The 18,706-nt window shown below is 45.3% G+C and overlaps 1 pseudogene; it reads right to left on the bottom strand.

Moving 5' to 3' along the window:
- Positions 1–5,934: 5,934 nt before the first annotated feature.
- LOC120645501 lies at positions 5,935–18,659 on the bottom strand (annotated as a pseudogene).
- Positions 18,660–18,706: the final 47 nt, after the last annotated feature.

The following is an 18,706-nucleotide window of genomic DNA, read 5'->3' as shown; positions in this document are numbered from 1 at the left end:
TTGTCTCTTGGGTCGTGAGGCTCATGTCCCCTAGCCCCAGCTACCCAATTCGCTGTGTCTTTAACCTTAACTTAACAAGGAAAGGTTGGTATTCAGAGTAACTGATGGAGTATCGAAACCTGAAGAAGTAACCCCTTGGGAGGGGGAGCTCATGGCTCCAGTGATGAAATCTTCTCTTTCATCCAGTTTTGAAGCACTCGATTTCTGTATATCGGAGTCTTGTTCGGGTGGGCCCATCTTGGTCTTTATTAGATATAAGACCGAGGATTAGCCTGAATATTTTGTCTTTTGCCAACATGAGTGATGATCTGAGTCAGAGCTCGGGCGAACCCATCCTAGCCTTTATTGGGTGTAAGACCGGGGGTAAGCCCAATAGATAACTCGAGTTAGAGCTTGGGCAAACCCATCCTAGCCTTTATTGGGTGTAAGACCAGGGGTAGGCCCAATAGATGACTCATTTTAGTATTTGCCTTCTGTCAACACGAGTAGTGAACTGAGTCAGAGCTCGGGCGAACCCATCCCTGCCTTTATTGGGTGTAAGACCGGGGGTAAGCCCAATAGATGACTCGATTGCCAGTGCGAGTAATTTTGGGGTTGAGTCAGAGCTCGGGCGAACCCATCCTAGCCTTTATTGGGTGTAAGACCGGGGGTAAGCCCAATAGATGACTCGTTTGAGTAACTGGCATGCTTAATTATTCATTGGGAAGGATTTTGCTCGTGTTGGCTTTCTTTTTTGTTGTCTTTGTTGGCAGAAGTTGGAGGTGCTCCGAGTGCTTTACGAAGAGTGCTGCATTGGAAACTAGAGTGCTTTCCTTTGGGATGCAGGAAGCACTTTGAATGGATTTTCTGTTGAGTAGAATCAATCGTCGACTGCTTTGGTTGAGAAGGTGGTGCTGCCTTGTCGCGACGTCATTTTCGCGGGTTGTACCCGTAGATATCAAGTATCTGGTAGTTAGATGTTGGACTGTAGGCTTCGACTCCCTCATGATCTTCCCTTTTGTTGATGACGACTGTTTTTGCGTTACGGCCAATGTTGATAACATTGTGTAAGTCACTGTTGGAGTAGTCGAATGAGTCGCCGAGTTGTTGATGATGCTCTGTCTTGAGGATCATCTTAGGGTTGTTGTCCATGTGGACAGTGACCGTGATTCCTGGCGGAGGTGGGATTTCAGAGCTAGCTGCTTCAGTTGTCTCCGGTTCAGAGAGGAATTCATCAGAGTTCAATGTGGCGGAACCACCCAAAATAAATTGGATTAGTGCGCTAACCATCATTGCAAAGGTAACTCTGATCCAACTCGCACGTACCTTGGCGGTTCCTCGAGTAAAATCTCGATTAAAGCCACGAAAAATCGGGATCGAATAAGCAAACCTCACACGAAGGCGAGTCCAGAAAGTACAACACATATTTCATACATCACAGAGTCTTGCAGCGGAAATTTAAAATTATTACAAACCAAATCTAAAATTAATACAAGTGCTATAGAAGTCTTATCTAGAACAGTTCATCAGAGTTTATTATTGCAATGGAAGAATAAAAACGTGGTAGCTAACGATAAAACGATGTCACGATGAAGCCCGTACGAGACATCAATATATAGAGTTAGCATTGGCCGGGGAAGCAACCCACTCCACAGACCAACCCAAAGTTAAAGTAGATAAACCAGCAAACACATCTTCAAAAGCAATACCTGAAAACAAATCCACAAGCAAGGCTGAGTATACTAATACTCAACAAGGCTTACCCATCAACGGATATAACTTAGTCCACTTAACTGGACATGCAAAGCTTTTTGGCTGGAGGGGTTTGTTTTGCCGAAAAAGCAACTAATAGTAGATCCTTACTTTCAGTTTTTAGCTTTCATAATTCTAGTTCAATTAACCATTCTAGATGAGCATCTATCTCTAATCATCCATATTGAAAAACAATTAATCATCCATCAATATTCATCATCATCATCTTCCACTTGTTACTCTATGTAGCAGAAGTAGTTAAGTCATCTCATTAACCGTGAGCGGCGGCCGATTCGAATCGAGTTCTTAACCTTGCAAGGCAAACCTAACACACACGCATGGGGAGCGAAGTCACCCACGCAACATTTCCCTTTTTTTCTCGTGTTGCGGGACAGGCCCACCGCCCTCGACTACAGAGTACGCAGACTCTGCACCCGCGCATTAGCTAGATGGAACCGAAGTAAAGATGGTGGGGAGGTATGTCCCACGCCACGGTCCAATCAGGTAATTTGCTTACCGATTACCATATTTCTCGGCATGTGGTTAGTACATTCAAATGTTCAAATGCTTAACAACTTGTACCACACACTGCGACCTTATCCATTTTTCTCTCTACGACGGGGTCCCATGATCCCGTCCATAAGCCTTATATTTGCAGTATGTGGTAAAACAGTCAGATCCTATAATCTCGCGAGTAGTAAGACTACTCGACTTTTACCGGTCCTAGTTAGCAGAGCATCTAGTCGAGTTTAACCTCTAGTATTCAAAACATGGGTACCTAGGATCATGCATCTATGATTTCAACCAACACCTGAACGTAAATGCACAATAAATAATAGTACAACATAGATTGCATAGATTAAAAATAATAGGCATTAGATGCACCGGGGCTTGCCTTCCTTGGCACTGCTAGCCTTGGGCTCTTCCGAACTTTGGTCTGGGTCTTGGTTCAGTTCAAGAGAATTCACATGCGCAACGGCGGACTCGCTCTCGTGCGTTGGCACCAATTCATACGTCCCGTCAATAAAATTGGTAGCCTTTATATGAATGCAAGTATGAAAATTAATTACAACATGACACAACTTATATTCTTTCCTTCAGTATAGAGTTGTAATCCAACAAAAGATGTTTTGTTGTGGTGAACTCAGTTAATATTATTTACTGGGCAATCATTTATGGAGTAGTTTTCGAATTTACTTTACTTCATAAAATGAGTTGGGTTGTAGTTTTCAATTTCTAGACTAGAAATATGATGTTATTTACAAAAATCAGAATAGAAGCTGTAGACATGAACTGGTGCTGAAATTTTTACATATAACAGATCATATGCTCAAGAATGTTCAGTAAAATTTTCAGCAATTAACAGCAATGTTTCTAATCATGAAGAATCATTAACTCAGCATATGCTAGGAACAAACTAAATTTGTACATACTGTTATACATGGATTCTGGAGCTCAAAATTTTTCAGTAACAATTAGATATGATATGTGCAGTGCTGTAATTGTTCCAGATTTAATCTACACCTATAGTAGGAGATACAAAATAGACAAAGTGAACATACATTTATCAAACTTTAATTCTATAGAGAGTTCTACCAGGTTTCTGCAAATCAAATTTTTACCAGAGTTAGTTTCTATCTAAAAATGCTTTAGTAAAAATATGAAGCATTTTCATCAACCATAAGTTTATAGGAGAATAAAGAAATACATACAAATGCATTATTATTCGAACTATAAAATATGCAGTAATGCATGTCAAACTTTTTATATAGTATCTAGTCACACTGATTAGTCATGGGAGAAAATATCATGAGTATTAAAGCATTATTGTTACCAGAACAAAAATAACAATTCTAGTCATGGCATAACATGCACATTTTGTATCTATAGTTCTGTTCGTCAAATGGATCTCAAATTTTTCAGACATTCACTTATGAATAAAAGAGAGTTCCAAAAATGTTTCCAGACTTTTCTGAGCAAGGAAACTATTTATCATAATTAAAGCCTATTTAACAAGCATTAAATCAAATATATAGTTAAACAGATCTAACATTTCTCAAACTTGCTCAACAGTAAGGTTTTAGTGATATGCATACAAAGAAAAAGTTTCATACACAGAACCTCATTATTTCTACCAGCATTAATACATGAGCAATACTAGTAGATCTAGGAATCTTGGAACTTTGACTTAGTTATTGATGTCAAAATGTGTTCAAATTTTTACTAGATACTAGTAACATTGCAAGACATCATCTAGCCAAAAACCAGCTATAGTTACTGAGCACAATTCCTGGAACATTTAGATCCTATTTAATCTATTATTTTTCTTAGATTAAAATGCAGACATAAAATGAAGATATGGATGTACAAAACTTGTAGATTTTATTGCAAGGATTCCAAAACATTTTAGTTTGCATTTTGTTGATTTTTATACGATTTTCTAGGCATTTTTGAAGTTTGCTATTTTGAGTTCATTTACAACTTTTCATTTGGACCCCTGAAACTTTTGTTTCTTTTAACTGGAGGTCCCTGGACGGGTTTGGGAAACAGAGGAGGGATTCCGGCCCGGTTTCCGGTGAGCTCCCTCGCCGGCGGTGGGGGCCCCGTAGGGGAAACCCAAGAGGGACTCGAGGGCTACCTTTGGTGGGTCTTGGGGCTCGCGGAGGTGGTCCGTAGCGGCGGCTCCATGGAGAGGGGCGGATGGCGGCGATCTGCTCTGGCGCGGCGGCGCTCTGCTGGCTGTAGGGCTGGGCGGCTGGGTTGTAGAGCTTTGGTGGAGGTCTGGGAAGGTGGTGGTGCTGCGGGTTTGGGCAATGCGGGGCTAGAGCGAGGCGGCCCGCGGCGAGTTCGAGCTCGCCGAGGCTAATGGCGGGGCGGACAGGGAACGGAGGAGGAAACGCGTGGCTCGGCCTGGGGCTTCAACTTATAGGGCAGCACGCTTAGTGGCGAAGGCTTGGGGTCCCTGGGGGAGGTCGAACCGGCCCTGGACTCTCTCCCACGTCGAGGGCGACGGCGTTGGCGTGCGTGGTGCAAGGCGGCCTAGCATGGCGCGCCCACAGGGGTCTGGGGCGCGTGGCGAACGCCCGTGCAGCCAGCTAGCGAGGACAGGGGGCGAAACCGTGGGCGCGCAGGCCCACATGGCCAAAAACCAGCCGGTTTTGCTATCGCCGGCGTACGGTGCGCCTTGAGGGAGAGAGAAGCTGCTGTCAGTGGCAATTTCGTAATTAGATCGAACTTCCAGATTCAGTTCTGTAATTTCAATCTTTCCCCTCCCAGATGGGCTCAAATGAAAAACTGTTGAATACCAATATTGCTCAGTTTTTCGAGATCTACAACTTTTGTTTTAGTCACTTCTTCATTTGAGCGATGGTTTTTGAGTTATTTTAAAGATTCCCAAACTCCATAAAAAGGATTCATGTAATTTGTTTATTTGGGTTGAAAATGTGCCCACCCCTCAATGAGTACATGTCACTAATTGTAACAGATTTTTGTGCACATTATTTTGGTGAGGTGATTTGGACATGAAATATAGTTAGAACCTTCTTTATTTGCCCTCACAAAGTGAAACCAATATTTGAATTTGAATTCCATTTGCCTTTGTTTGCCATTTAATACTTGTTTGCTCCCTTTAATAAAACTAATTGTTTCCTTTGTATTTTGATTGACTTTTAAACACCTAGGGTGTCACATTCAAGTCTTACAGTGCTGTGGAATCAACTTTTCGGTTCGTAGCGTCTGAAAGGAAAGCCATGAAAATTTCACGATTGTGGCCGCAAATTTTTGAATTGATGTTGTCTTCCTTGAGCGGGAGACCTTGCTGGAATGGTAGTTCTTCGTCTTCTGAGAGTTGTTGCCTCTCTGAGGATTGCAGTTCCATTTTTATAGTGGTTGTAGAAGTCGACTCCTTGTCGGATTCGATCCTCTTGTCCGAATCGGGTTGTGGAGCGAGTCGGTTTCTTTTAATGTCTTAAACCGAAACCGGGTAGGTTTCCTTGTCTTGTTTGACTCGGGGAGGGAGTCCGGGAGTATGTCACATCGTCGTGTGGGATGTGATCCGCTGGGGGCCATCCGTCTTCGATTCGAACTGATAGTTCATTTATGAATTTGTTGTATTTGTCCAAATTGTCCCGTTTTTCTGAAGAACTCGTCCGCGGCATGCGGTGATCTTCTTGCGGGGTAGGGGAATTTGGAGTTTGAACAACGTTACTCCAGCGACTCGTAGTTTTCGATTGATACATAGTCTTCTGCAGGGTGGTGTTGTGATAAATGTTGATCCAGTTGAGTCAATGACTTGTTTTGTGAATCATCCCACAGTTTCTTGGCTTTGGAGTGCTCCCAGAGAGCTTCAAGTTTGCCGGGGTTGGTTAATCCTTCCATAAAGAAGTCGATGTCATGGGACCATTCGGCTAGTTCATCTTCAGAGATTGGTTCGTCCAATTCTTCGAGATATTTGATGAAAGCTTGGTCTTGTTCCAGCTCTATAGAGTTGAGATCCCACTGGTTGGAGGATTCTTCATGAGAAGTGTTGAAGTTGAATGTGTCTTCAGCTAACTGAAGGCAGTGTTCGATCTTTTCATCGATATTATCGATGTTTGAAAAAGTGTTTTTTGACGGCTTCTTTTTGCGAGTAGTTTTATTGAAGCTAGTCTTTGACTTTCTCTTCTGAGGACTTTGTTCAGTGAAGGGGGTGCAATTGGAAAGTAGAAATTTTCCACTTATGGAAGTTTCTTGCTTTGTGTCTTCCAGTAGTCTTTCCAAATCCTCTTCTAGTTCGGAGAGTGTTTTGGTCTTGATTACATCGAATTCGGGTTGAATTCGGGTTTTATCTGAGAATCCAATTTCTTCGAGTTGGTCAACAAAGTCGTCGAGTTCGCGGCGTTTTACGACTTTAGAAACTTCTGGGAGATCTTGGTCGATGGGGTGACTTTCGAAACCGCCTGATCCGTTGGTGATGAAGATCCAGGAACCGACGCGGAAGGAGGTGCCGTTTTCGAGCACCAGATTGTCGTCGAGAGGAGCCATCTAATTCTTCTGACGATCGTTGGCGAGAGGCTCCACGGTGGATGCCAGCTGTCGGTATTTTACCGTCGGATTCTCCGAGGGGTATCTCGAGGAGAGTGGTTATGAGTAGGGACTCGCTGGGATCAGAACGCGATGGTGTAATGAACACAAGGATTTAGACAGGTTCGGGCCGCCGGAGCGTAATACCCGATGTCCTATGTGGTGGTTTGTATTCCCTATGGTATTGTTCGATGTTTTGGAGGGGTCCCTGCTCGCCCTTATATGGTCAGGGGGAACAGGGTTACATGGAAATCCTAGTCGAGTTCTGTTAGGATCCTAGCACGAGAGGTTCGGATAGTTCCCGAGACCGTCGACTTGTTCTACTCCTATTTGGGCAGATACAAAAGAGGTAGGGCATAACCATGTACTACTCCCTACTCTAGAACATTCTGTACTCGTGGGCAGTCCTGTCGTCCCGGGTCTGACATAGCCATCCTTCTATCTATGCTTATTTGCAAGAGTATTATGAATTAATTGGAATGCGGAAAACCACCCAAGAAAATAGTACAACCACAATACTATATGGCTCTGGTCTTGGCTGATTAATTAGAGACTCTAGCTTGTGACAATCTTACCGAAAGGGCAAGAAGGGATGCATCGACGGGGTATAGCTCGGTCCTCTTAAGGCAATGATTTTGTTTATGGTCCTTAGCTAAGGTACCACCTCATTAGGGAGGGTTATGACCTCTTTGACTTAAAACCTTAGCGGGTTGTCACATGTTAGGAAATCTTTGTAAAGGCCTCGTAGCGTCCCTATACAATCACACCTCGGAAGTGTGGTATTGTGCCTGATCAGCACATATGCGTGGTTGGGTTCAAAGTTCTTCAAAACTTTTACGCGAATTGTGGTGAAAGTGCTCAACCTCTGCAGAGTGTAAAACTGATATATCAGTCGTGCTCACGGTTAAAAAACGGCTTGGACCCTCACATGATTAATTTAACTTAAAGATGGACTTAAATTATTTTCTGGTTATTTCTTGTGGCCTTGCTGAGTACCAACCATAAGTGTACTCACCCTTGCTTACTGCTGCTCATACGAAGAAAGTATATGATGAAGTTTATTGAAGATGTTGCTAAGTTTTAGGCGCACGCAACCTCCGGTCGATTGCCTGTGAAGTTTGAAGCCTTTGTTTCTAGGATAAGTTGTGTAACTCTGATAGTCTTTTAGTTGTTTTATTTATTTTTTTGAGATACTATACTGATTATTCACTATATGTATGGAATTTGATCCTGACATACATATAGAGATGCATTCGGCTTCTTTCTGAAACCGGGTGTGACATGCGGGTGGCCGGCAGCGTCTTTTGCAGAGGTGCTTCGGCGGCGGCATGGTGGCGTGGCCGGCAGCGGCTTTTGCTCGGACGCATGTCAACAACACTGTGGTGGTGTCGCTGCTGCGGCCAAGCAGAGGTGTGTGAGCTGCGCCATGGTGGCGTAGCTGACTGTATCGGCTCCTTCGCAATGCCTGGTCCGTGAGGTCGGCTATGCTCTAACTGCTTCCTCGTAGATAGGCCAGTTGAGGTTAAGATGAAAGTCTGAATGGCGACGTCTAAGGGCGTCGCTTCCTCGTTGGAGGCATCTTGTCTAGTCCTCACCATCCTTTGAGAATGCGGATGAAAATCCAACCCTTCTTGGGTCGCTATAGACGGCGTTTCCAGTGTCGTGTCCTTCCTGAAGGTGATATCGGGCATTCTCTAGCATGGTGGATTCGGCATTCGTCGCTCAGCTGTGAAATGGAGTCTCTTCCCCTTCTCTCTTTTCCTTCTTTCTCAATAAAGTGAGAATACAAAAAAGAAGGTAGGAAGTGGTGGTGGCGCTAGTATGGGTGCTGTAGGGATGGAGCTCGGGTGGAGACCGGCTAGTGTGGCTGTGTCTGAGTAGCGTGGAGTGTTATTGTGCGGCTTGTGTCGATGTCACAATCTGGCTGGCCAGAGTTGTTGCGGCATATCGATGTCCCAATCCGACCGATAGTTGAGTTGAGTTCAGCATGTGTTGATGTCCCAATTCAACCTGCTCATGTTGTTTTTCTTCCATTTTCATATATAATGGGCAGCTCTCCTGCCTGGTTGTTTAGAAAAAAAAAGCATCTGCATCGTACTGCTTAGGTAGCAGATACGGCAGCGTGTCCTGGTACTGTGGTGGCAGCAGTTGCTGTACTTGAGTTGCCCAAAAACTTTTTGCGACAGTGCTTGAGCATGTTTTCCATTAGGAGGCAAAGGGAATGTAGCAATGGCGCTCCAAGATGAACCCCCCGCACCACACACGAATCAAACAAAGAAAAACATCAGGATGCAAAATGCACAATTACTCCAAAAATACAAGTTTGCAGTCATCGGAAGATATCCAACTTGATATTACTTTAGATGTACAAAACATTTTGCTTCTAGTAGCGTGGAACAATTGTATAATAGTTCCCAGAGATCTACAAGAAAACATATTACCCTAAAAAAAGAAAACATATTGATTTTGTCTGATATGACCATGGTGTGTGACAGATCAAGCATCTTATTCCAATAAGCTAGACCATGTAGGGTGTGTTTAGTTGGTGAAAAAGTTTGAATTTTGGTATTGTAGCACATTTCGTTGTTACTTGACAAACAATATCCAATTACGAACTAATTAGGTTTAAAAGATTCATCTCATGCTAATCAATTAGATTGTGTAATTAGTTATTTTTTCAACTGAATTTAATACTCTATGCATATGTCCGAAAATTCGATGTGACGGGTATTGTAGAAAATTTTTCACCAACTAAACAGGGCCGTAAATGAAGCTTTCCCTATACTGCTATACATATAAAGAGGAAACCGCATATCCAATATTGCACCATGCCACCATCCTAATTAATGATCTCCCTTTCACATGAATTGTCATACTTTTTGTCTGTCAGACAGACCTAATATAATACGGGAATCTACACTATGTCCAAAAATATATCAAAATTCAAAACACATATAGATGCAAGTTTGATTATAACATCCATTTGAAAGAGAAGTTAAGTCAAAAAGGGGAATGTCATTGAACGAGAAAAACAGATAGGTGTCTATTGAATGAATCAAGGCAACGTCTCAAGACTAGTTGTCAACAATTAATGACACATATTCGAAGCAAAATGGATTAAAAAGCGTGACACACCTTGCAAAATATTCTTGCAAATATCTGGAACATGCAGCATCTTCTGGTGCATTCCATTCTTGCACCATTGACTTTCTCACTTCTGAATTCGCTATGCAGGTTCAGCAGCCAGAGCTTCTTCAGGAAGAGTAGGGACCTTATTCGATTGTGCTAGCGACACTATGTACAATCCTTCGATGCATTGAAGAGCGCCATCTCTAATCTCCAGCTGCTTGACATCAGGCGCTTCAAGACAAGAGTCTTCAGGTGTGGGAAGCACACCTTGCCCAAAGAACCAAAGTGTTTGCACTCTTCACCCTGTAAAGACTCAAATAGGTGAGGTTTGGCACGTGTGGAGAAAGCACCTCCAATGGATCTTCTCCAAGCTGACACCAGCTTAGTGCAAGATATTTAAGATGTTCCCCATGGTCGCAAATATTCGATACTCCAATGTCCCAGCGACCAGGAGCCCACTGCCCCCTTACAATCAGCCTGTAGAGCTTTGTGGAAATCGGATCAAGGGCTTGGAGGCAAAAGTGTCTCATTCACATCTCTTGCAAACATAAGCAGGCTGGAAAGAAGTGGCATCTTTGACACGGTCGCAAAAAGATCTACACAATCAGCAGCACTAACATTGTCGATCCATATGCTTCTGAGCTGCATCAGTTGTTAGGAAACAGAAATGCTGCGCTAGTAAGAATTCCTAATTCTACCACGTTCACCGAGGATCTCATGTAAGCAGATGATCATGGATAGTACCTCTCGACGCGCAGCGCAGCGGAAGTAGAGTTGAAATATCTCGCCCCAACATAGTCACGTGTTAGTGAAGAAGAAGCAGATCGCAACTCGTGGTTCCTCCTAGTCCCGCCGATCAGCACCACAACAACGCAGCAGCGCCTCCTCAGAGTCCACACGTACGGAGCGAGAACGCCGATCGCCGGTGTGCTAGCACTGCGCGCTCGGCTAGGGTTTCGTGGTGGAGGTGGAGAGGCGGCAGCGACTAGGGTTTATGGCGCGAGATCAATCATCTGCCCGTAGCCCTGCCCCTCATTATATAGACCCCACTAATGGGACATCACGTTGGAAGTCCATTAGAATTCTAATCTTTCTCAAATCAATATCCAGCTCACGCATAATTGCCTCTTGGGCATATCACAAACATCAGTTTCTTTAGCTGTTCAGCCAAGTATTTGCTTTCTTGCACTGTCTCAAGAGTCTGCACTCTACTGTTCTTCCAAGTTCAACAGCCGTTTAGGTGCTTCCACTGCAATGAAATATCTGAATTCTGACTGCTTCTCGTCTGCAAATCTGTTAGCCAAAAGGTGCAGCAGCTTCTTGATCTTAACAATGCCTTGAGGTCGTTGCTTCTCTATCTGAGTCTGCTTGATATTTAGAGTGTGGAGGTTGAGGACCAATGGTGGTCAACCCTGGATGATGAGTGATTGACAATGCGATGTGAATTTGATATCTCTTGGCTCGTAATGTGCAGGCGCAGGATGCGACGTGGTGGTCGACGGATGTAGTGAAGGTCAAGCAAAAGGTTCGTGCCGATGGACCAAGGGCGGTGATGGACGAACACGAGTAGGCTTGGACTGAGGGACCCGATGAGTCCGGGTGGAGTCATGGGCGGTCCACGTGGTGCACGGAAGAGCAAAAGTACATGGAGCACGAGATGATGATGAAGACAGCGTCGGTCAAGTCAAGTAGAAAGACGATGGAAAGCTCGAGTAGGCTGCCCGTGCGTCGGGAGTGCGAAAGACTTGAAGGCGTCGAAACTTGGCGGAGGCCGGACACGCGTCGACATCGGAGGTGGCAGGTTTACCGGTTTGGGCCTCAAAATCGGATGGAGGCAGGTTTTATGGTTTGGGCCTCAAAACTGGCGGTGTGGCCGGATGGCGGAGGTGGAGGGCACGTGGCCCCATTGCGAATCTTGCGTTGAGGCTAAGCAAAGTCGTGAAGTCGGCGTGTCCGTCCGCTGCTCGTATAAAAAGTTGGAGTATTTTGCCCCTATGTGGATAGTTATCTTAGAAATATCAGTAGAGGTATTTTAGTCATTCTCCAAGAAACCTTATATTTAGAGAGGCATGATGACTAGTTGGGATAATCTCTCTTTCCCTTCCCTCATTTTTTCTTTTTTCTTGTGATTTCCGTGTTAGAGTTTATTGAAGATTTTGATGGGAATGGAGGTCCTAACCTCCTTTTGTCCTACGGGCGTCAAGATCTGAGTGATTTCTTGTTCATCCTTTTGTTCTTCTCGTTTTGGTCTTTCGGCAATTTTTGGGGTATTTTCGTGCGATTTTTTATTCGTGAGATGTACTTGATCTTTCCACGAACTTCTTTTGGGATCTGTTATGGCTCGAGTTTCGTTTCGATTCGTTGCGATTTGAGCGAGTAATTTGAAGTTGAAATTTCGGTTTTTGCTTTCGTTTTCCCCGTTTCTTCTCTTGTTCTTTCGCAGGAGATTCCGGGAGCTCTCGTGGCGGGACAAGCGACCAAACAGCGCGCGGCGCGGTTCGCGGCACACTCGTGTGGCGAGGCCTGCGGCGACGGTCAGCCACGACGAGCGCACACGTCGGCGCGCGGTGCGGCGGCAAGCGGCGGCGCTCCACGCGAGAGCTGCGCACGAGCGTCCCAGCCCCGCGAGTAGGCAGGCGTTCACGGGCAGGACGAGCTCATTCCTCCACGCGACCCACGGAGGAGTGCAGGCCGGCGCCGGGGCGCAACTCGCAGCAGGCCGGCACAGCAGGCAGCCCACGAGGAGGTGCAGCCACCAGGCCCGGCAGGCCAATCCGTGCAAGCGGTTTTTTCTTTTTTATATTTTTTAAAAATTAAAATTTCAAAAATATATGTCTGTTTTGAAATATTTCAAAAATACCCTCCGGTCGCCCCCCATAGGGCGACAGGTCTTAAGTGTAAATTTTTTTTTCAAATTCGCAATGAGGTCCCTGGAGAAAAAAAAGGCCCTGTCGCCCGTTGGGGGGCGACAGGGGCCTGTCGCCCAGCCCACGAGCGACCGCCGCTGGGCCCGGCCCACAGGCGCGGCAGGGGGCCTGTCGCCCCCCCCCCCCCCCCCCCCCCCCCCCGCGGGCGACCGGGGTGTCCCCCCTAAAGGTCCAGCCCTCCCCTTCTCTCCTCATTTGAGCCCGAAAATTCCACCAAAAATCCAGAAAAAAAGAGAGGAGTGAGGAGAAGGAAAGCGGCGAAGCCCTGCCGGATTCAGCACTTGTGATCTGCAGGTTAGTACATTTAGTTTAAATATTGTTATATTTAAGTACTACGTATTTAAATATGAGTAATTTAAGTAGGGGTGAGTAATTTAATTTAATTAGTGCTATAGTAGAAACATTTAAGTAGGAGTTTAATGATACTTTAGTTTGTAGTTACGTAGTAGTAAATTAGTTTAGAAAATTAGTTCTACGCATTTATTATTACAATTGCAGTACTATTAGAGATGTGTTTATAAATTAATTATGATTTAGAATAGAATTTGGCATATGCAGTATAGAATTTGAGTGTCATCACGTAGTTATGAATACTTATACGTTGTAGTTGAATTTCATACTTAGTTTTTACGGATTATTGAATAAGGTAGTGAAGTAAAGAGTATAACTCGATAAGTATTATGTGATATACAGATATGTCGAGCAAGATGCAGTTTCAAGTATTTTATGGTGAATACAATGTTATGTATGGGCCAAATGGAGTAGATCTTTCTGCCTTTAAGCGCACATCTAGCGGCATAGATAAACCTCTGGAAAGGAGTTTTGGTTCCATATGTAAGTGGCTGCAGCGTGGGTTCCATGTTGATCCGTTGACACATGTGATCACTGTCCAGTCTCTTGTTAATTGGGAGGTAGAAAGTGAATTATGGGAATTAATGATGATACACAGCACTATGACTGGCAGAAGTACATGCAAGCAGCTCTAGAGCGTGGGTGGCCTCTGGCCATTCTTGTTCAAATTCAGGAGAAGACACAAAATAAAATCCAACATTGTGCAGATCAAGGAACTCCGAGTATTCGAAGAGAGACCAATTATGTTGAAATCCAACATTGTGCAGATCAAGGAACTCCGAGTATCCAACATGAGTCAGAAGAGACAGAGAACCAAAACATGGAACCACAGGGCCTTGCTGATGAGGGAGAGAGGATACATAGCATTGTGGACGAGATGGAGGCAGAAGACCAGACCGCAATAGAGATGGAAGAATATGAGGACTCATCTGATGACGAGCAGTACTCATTGCCAAAAGAGTGGAAAGAGCATGGTTTTGGCAGTCATGTCGCAGAAGATGTACGAAATCAGGAGTGGGAGTACAGAGGGAATGAGGTAGTGCAAGGTGCAACATATCCAAACATTGAAGCCGTAAAAGATGCTGTGAGACTATGGACAATCTCATTGAAACGAGAATTCAGAGTCGTAAAGTCTGGCAGTAAAGAATATGAGGTGAAGTGTGTGAATGCTGGATGTCCATTGATAGTTGAAACCATTAATCTTAATTGTTTATGCAGCCTGCCCTGTTGGCTGCGGATGCCGACGAGTACAGTGTGACCAGATCGTTGGAGGCGCACCTACTTTGGTTGTTTGGTTACATCATGTTCAACAACACTCATGGCAACTCGGTCGATAGAATTCTCCTTCCGTATGCACGGGAGATTGCGGATGGGGACGAGGACGTACCGCCCTACAGCTGGGGTGAGGCGGTACTTGCAGCCACTTACCGTGGACTCTGTGACGGCTGCATGAAGATACATGGGAATGCTATCCTGTCAGGGTGCCCACTACTGCTACAGCTTTGGCCGTACGAGAGGCTAGCCGTTGGTCGGCCCTTTGTCAGCCACGAGCCTTACCACAGAGGCATGTACGGCGACGAGGAGGACGAGAGGCCCACTATGGGAACTATCTGGATCTGGCGTCAGGTACGTTCGCAACAAATCTAATTTTGTTATTCATTGTTACATGATGTATTAGCGCAATTTTAATTTTACTTATTCGGAATGCAGAGGTCCTGGGCACATTCGCGGGTTAGACGCGCATATCCTGAGTTTGTTTCGGAGCTCGACATGCTGACGCCCGAGGACGTTGTCTGGGAGCCTTACAACCCAGAGGCTGTGGCTACCCGTGCACCAGCAGGCCTGTCTTCGCACTGCTCCGCGAATGCGAGCCTGTGGCTTACTTCCGCCGTCCTGGTTTATGACATCGCGGTTGAGGCATATTGCCCCTGGAGAGTCAGGAGACAGTTTGGGCAGCGCCAGGAGTTTCCGGTGCCCACCGCGTTGGAGCGTGTCAGTCGCCAGGACCACAGGTAATTATGAATGAACTTGGCTCATACATTCGTGTCGAATCTAACGATTCTTCGTGATCCACTTTGTAGGTTGTCAAGGAGTGGCTTGCCGTGCTCTGATGATTGGCTCACCAAGATCCAGCCGTGGGTGGACCAATGGGAACAGGCAGACGAGCTCTTGGTCCATCCAACAGGACCACACACAGACAGCTCCTTTAGGGCTTACCTCACCTGGTACTTACCCCGGACTCGGGCTCGTCTGGTTTTTGTTGACACTCACCCGCAGCCACACCAGGCGAGGCCTCAGGATGGCTATGGCCGGCACCACGTGGAGGCACTAGCTGGCGCGGTGAGTCTCTTGATCACATTTGCATATATATATATATATATATATATAATCATATTTATAAAATAATTCATGTGTTTGTAACTGTACCTTTACTGAATTGATGCAGCTTCGCCTTTGCAACATGATGGAGACGGACTGCTCGACTTACTTGACGAGGGTACGTGCCGGATTCCCAATGACCCAGTTTGAGCAGACAGAGGCATGGTCGAGGCAGCGTGATCAGTTGCGTCAGGTAGTGCACAACTTCGGAAGCCGTGTGCAGTACGAAGACAGCCACGGGTCGTCTCAGGCCTCGTCGTCGTTCCCGTGTCCGTCGACCATGCACGGGCCGACGTCGCAGTTCTTCCCAAGTGCAGGTAACGTACATATCTCTTTAAAATTACATCAAGTGTTCCTACATATTTACTAATATCACATACAGGATACGATCCAACTACTGCGTTCGGTCATACTGGAATGTTTAGAGGGACAGCACCAGTTGGCGGACCATATCCAGGGATGGTACCGGGGCCTTAGATACCGGCCTACACAGGTTAGTTTATGTTTCGTATTTCGGTTTCTACATGGCATGACAAAATATACGAGCGTACACTAACATCCACATTTTTTGCGTAGGATTCTACCCCGATGCGGGCGCCGGACCTTCTTCTTCCTCCTTTCGACCAGATAACGAGACCTTCACCTTAGACGACTTCGACAGCTTGAGTCCAGAAGAGCCTGCCGCGCAAGGTGACCCCGATGTCTTGGGGTATTCACAGCTAGGAGGAGCACCACTTGGGATCTCTCAGCAGCAGACACCGCAGCCCCTTGCGCGTCCTGAGCGACAGGTGAGGTCTCCGGATGTTCTCACCTACTCCGAGGGCCATGTCCGTGCCCAGCAGAGGGCTAAGAGGGTCCGACGCCCTAGGGGTGGTTAGATGTATCTGATGTTTATTTGTAATGAGATAGCTGTGGACCGCTTATTTGTATCCGATGTTTATGATTGTGGTAGGTTACTTGTCATTTGTTTCTATAGATATTATTGATGTGAACTTATTATATTTGTGGGTTCCATAATGCTCGTGAAATAAGTGAAGTTCTTGTGATTTTTTCTCGTGATTTAATGAAGGACAAGTTACGTGCGGTAGGAGTTAGCGGCCGAGATCTTGCCGACGATGATGACGAATATTTGCTCGAATAGCTCAAAATAGGTCCCTGGAAAAAAAAGGGGGGGCTGTCGCCCCCCCAACGGGCGACAGGACCCTGTCGCCCGAGGTGTGGGCGACAGGCCCCCCCTTTTTTTCTCCAGGGACTTCGTTGCAAATTTGAAGAAAAAAATTACACTTTGGGCCTGTCGCCCTATGGGAGGGCGACCGGGGTATATTTTTGAAATATTTCAAAACGGACATATATTTTTAAAATTTTAATTTTTAAAAAATATAAAAAAGAAAAAACCGCTCCGTGCAAGGCACGACGCACAGCCCACGTGAGGAGCAGCAAGCATTGTGAGCTAGTTTCTTCTTTTTCCACTTTATTTATTCCTTGCTCACATGCATTGGCAAATTTAATTAGCTTTTGCTTTTGCTAATATTTTTCTCTTTATTGCTTAGTTACTTTGAGTTAATTAGAACCTGATCATGTTATTTTTAGCTAGTCTTAATTAGTTTATCGGTGCATACTTAGTTAGGGTTTTCTAGAGATAGCTTTGCTTTTATTTCACTACGAGTTTTTTCTTTGCCGAGCTTTTTGCATCGCTTCCGCTTTATATCGAGGATTTCTAATTGTTCTTAGGATGAGCATGTCACAATTTGACTGACGTGTGTCATCTTGACGATTAGAAGAGGGGTGATTTGGACATTGAATTAGAGTCAGCTTTTTCATTGAATTTTTAGAGACTTCTATTCACACCCCCTCTGGTCGCCTGTTCCGGTCCTACAGAGGTTACAAAGCTTCTCAAGCGCCTTAACTCAATACACCGTAGATTAAAGAGATTCCCTATGGTGATGCCGTTGCCTTCGCCGCTTGCTGTTCCAGGACGCACAGTACCAGGATTTTCCGGCTGGCAGCGGCAGAGGCATCATCGGGGGCTCGAATCCGCAGCAATCCACGTCGGATCGAAGCCCTCGAGCGCGTCCTGATCAAAAGAAGAAGAGGGCGCGTGCAATGCTAGGTTTGGGATCACGTCGGGCGGAGAAGCCCATTGATATTTCTGAATTCCATTCACAGCCAAATAGCCAATGCGAACCAAAGTTACTAATGTACAATCTTGATAGTTGATAACGTGATCAGATTATAGCCGAAACGCCCAAGCAAACAGCTTAGATTTCTGGAGGCACGTAAATTCATGGAATAAAGGGAAGTTGACTGACAGAATTAGGAGGTGCAACTGTACTTTTGGGATCACAACAGGCTCCTTTGTTGTTTCGCAACAGAGCATCAGCATCACAATAAGTTGCAGCACTTGAGCTCTAGCAGAAGCAAAAGGTTCGTAAAACTAAGCTATATGTTCCGTCAAAATGCCACCTCTGTTCATGTTCCACAACAAACCTTTCAATATTCATACAAAGAATTTAGTATAAGAATCCCAAAAAATAAATGAAAAAAGAAACTTATTTCCTATCAACTACTTTTATTACAAGCTTCATCTGAAAAAATTGTAATCTCTGGTGCATGTTTTCGTCATTATCCATTTTCTTTTGTACAGATTCAGTAGAAATTCAAACAAAAAGTCTGTGTATCAAACTGAGCGGTTGGAACTTGCAAAATTGTACGGCCATCATACCACAGTAAACTAGATGATGAGGTGAGGTTTGTTAGGTTCTTTCTTGCTGGGGTTCTTGACTGGTATCGAGTCTAGACAACAGATCGAGTATGGGTACATGGTTCTAGTGTAGAAATACAAAGGGATTCGGGTCCTAGCTCTAGTACAAAGAAAGAGAGAGAGGGTAGGAGGAGCAGACCATCCGCAGGAGGTGGTGCAGTGGACGAGCTGGTTCCGGTGGGCACCATCGCATCTATCGAGTCGAGGATGGAGGCGAGGAAGTCGGAGTCGGCGAGCTCGCAGTCCGGCAGTGGCGGTGTACGACGCGGGTAGCGGTACCCCTCCGGCATCCACCGGCACTGTCCAGGGACGGAGGTCATCGTGGTGGCGGCGCGAGGTCCTGGCGGTGCTTCCCGTCGGCCGAGCG

Source organism: Panicum virgatum, chromosome 8K, assembly GCF_016808335.1.
Source record: "Panicum virgatum strain AP13 chromosome 8K, P.virgatum_v5, whole genome shotgun sequence".
NCBI lineage: Eukaryota > Viridiplantae > Streptophyta > Magnoliopsida > Poales > Poaceae > Panicum > Panicum virgatum.
This window is presented reverse-complemented; position numbering and strand designations above follow the sequence as displayed.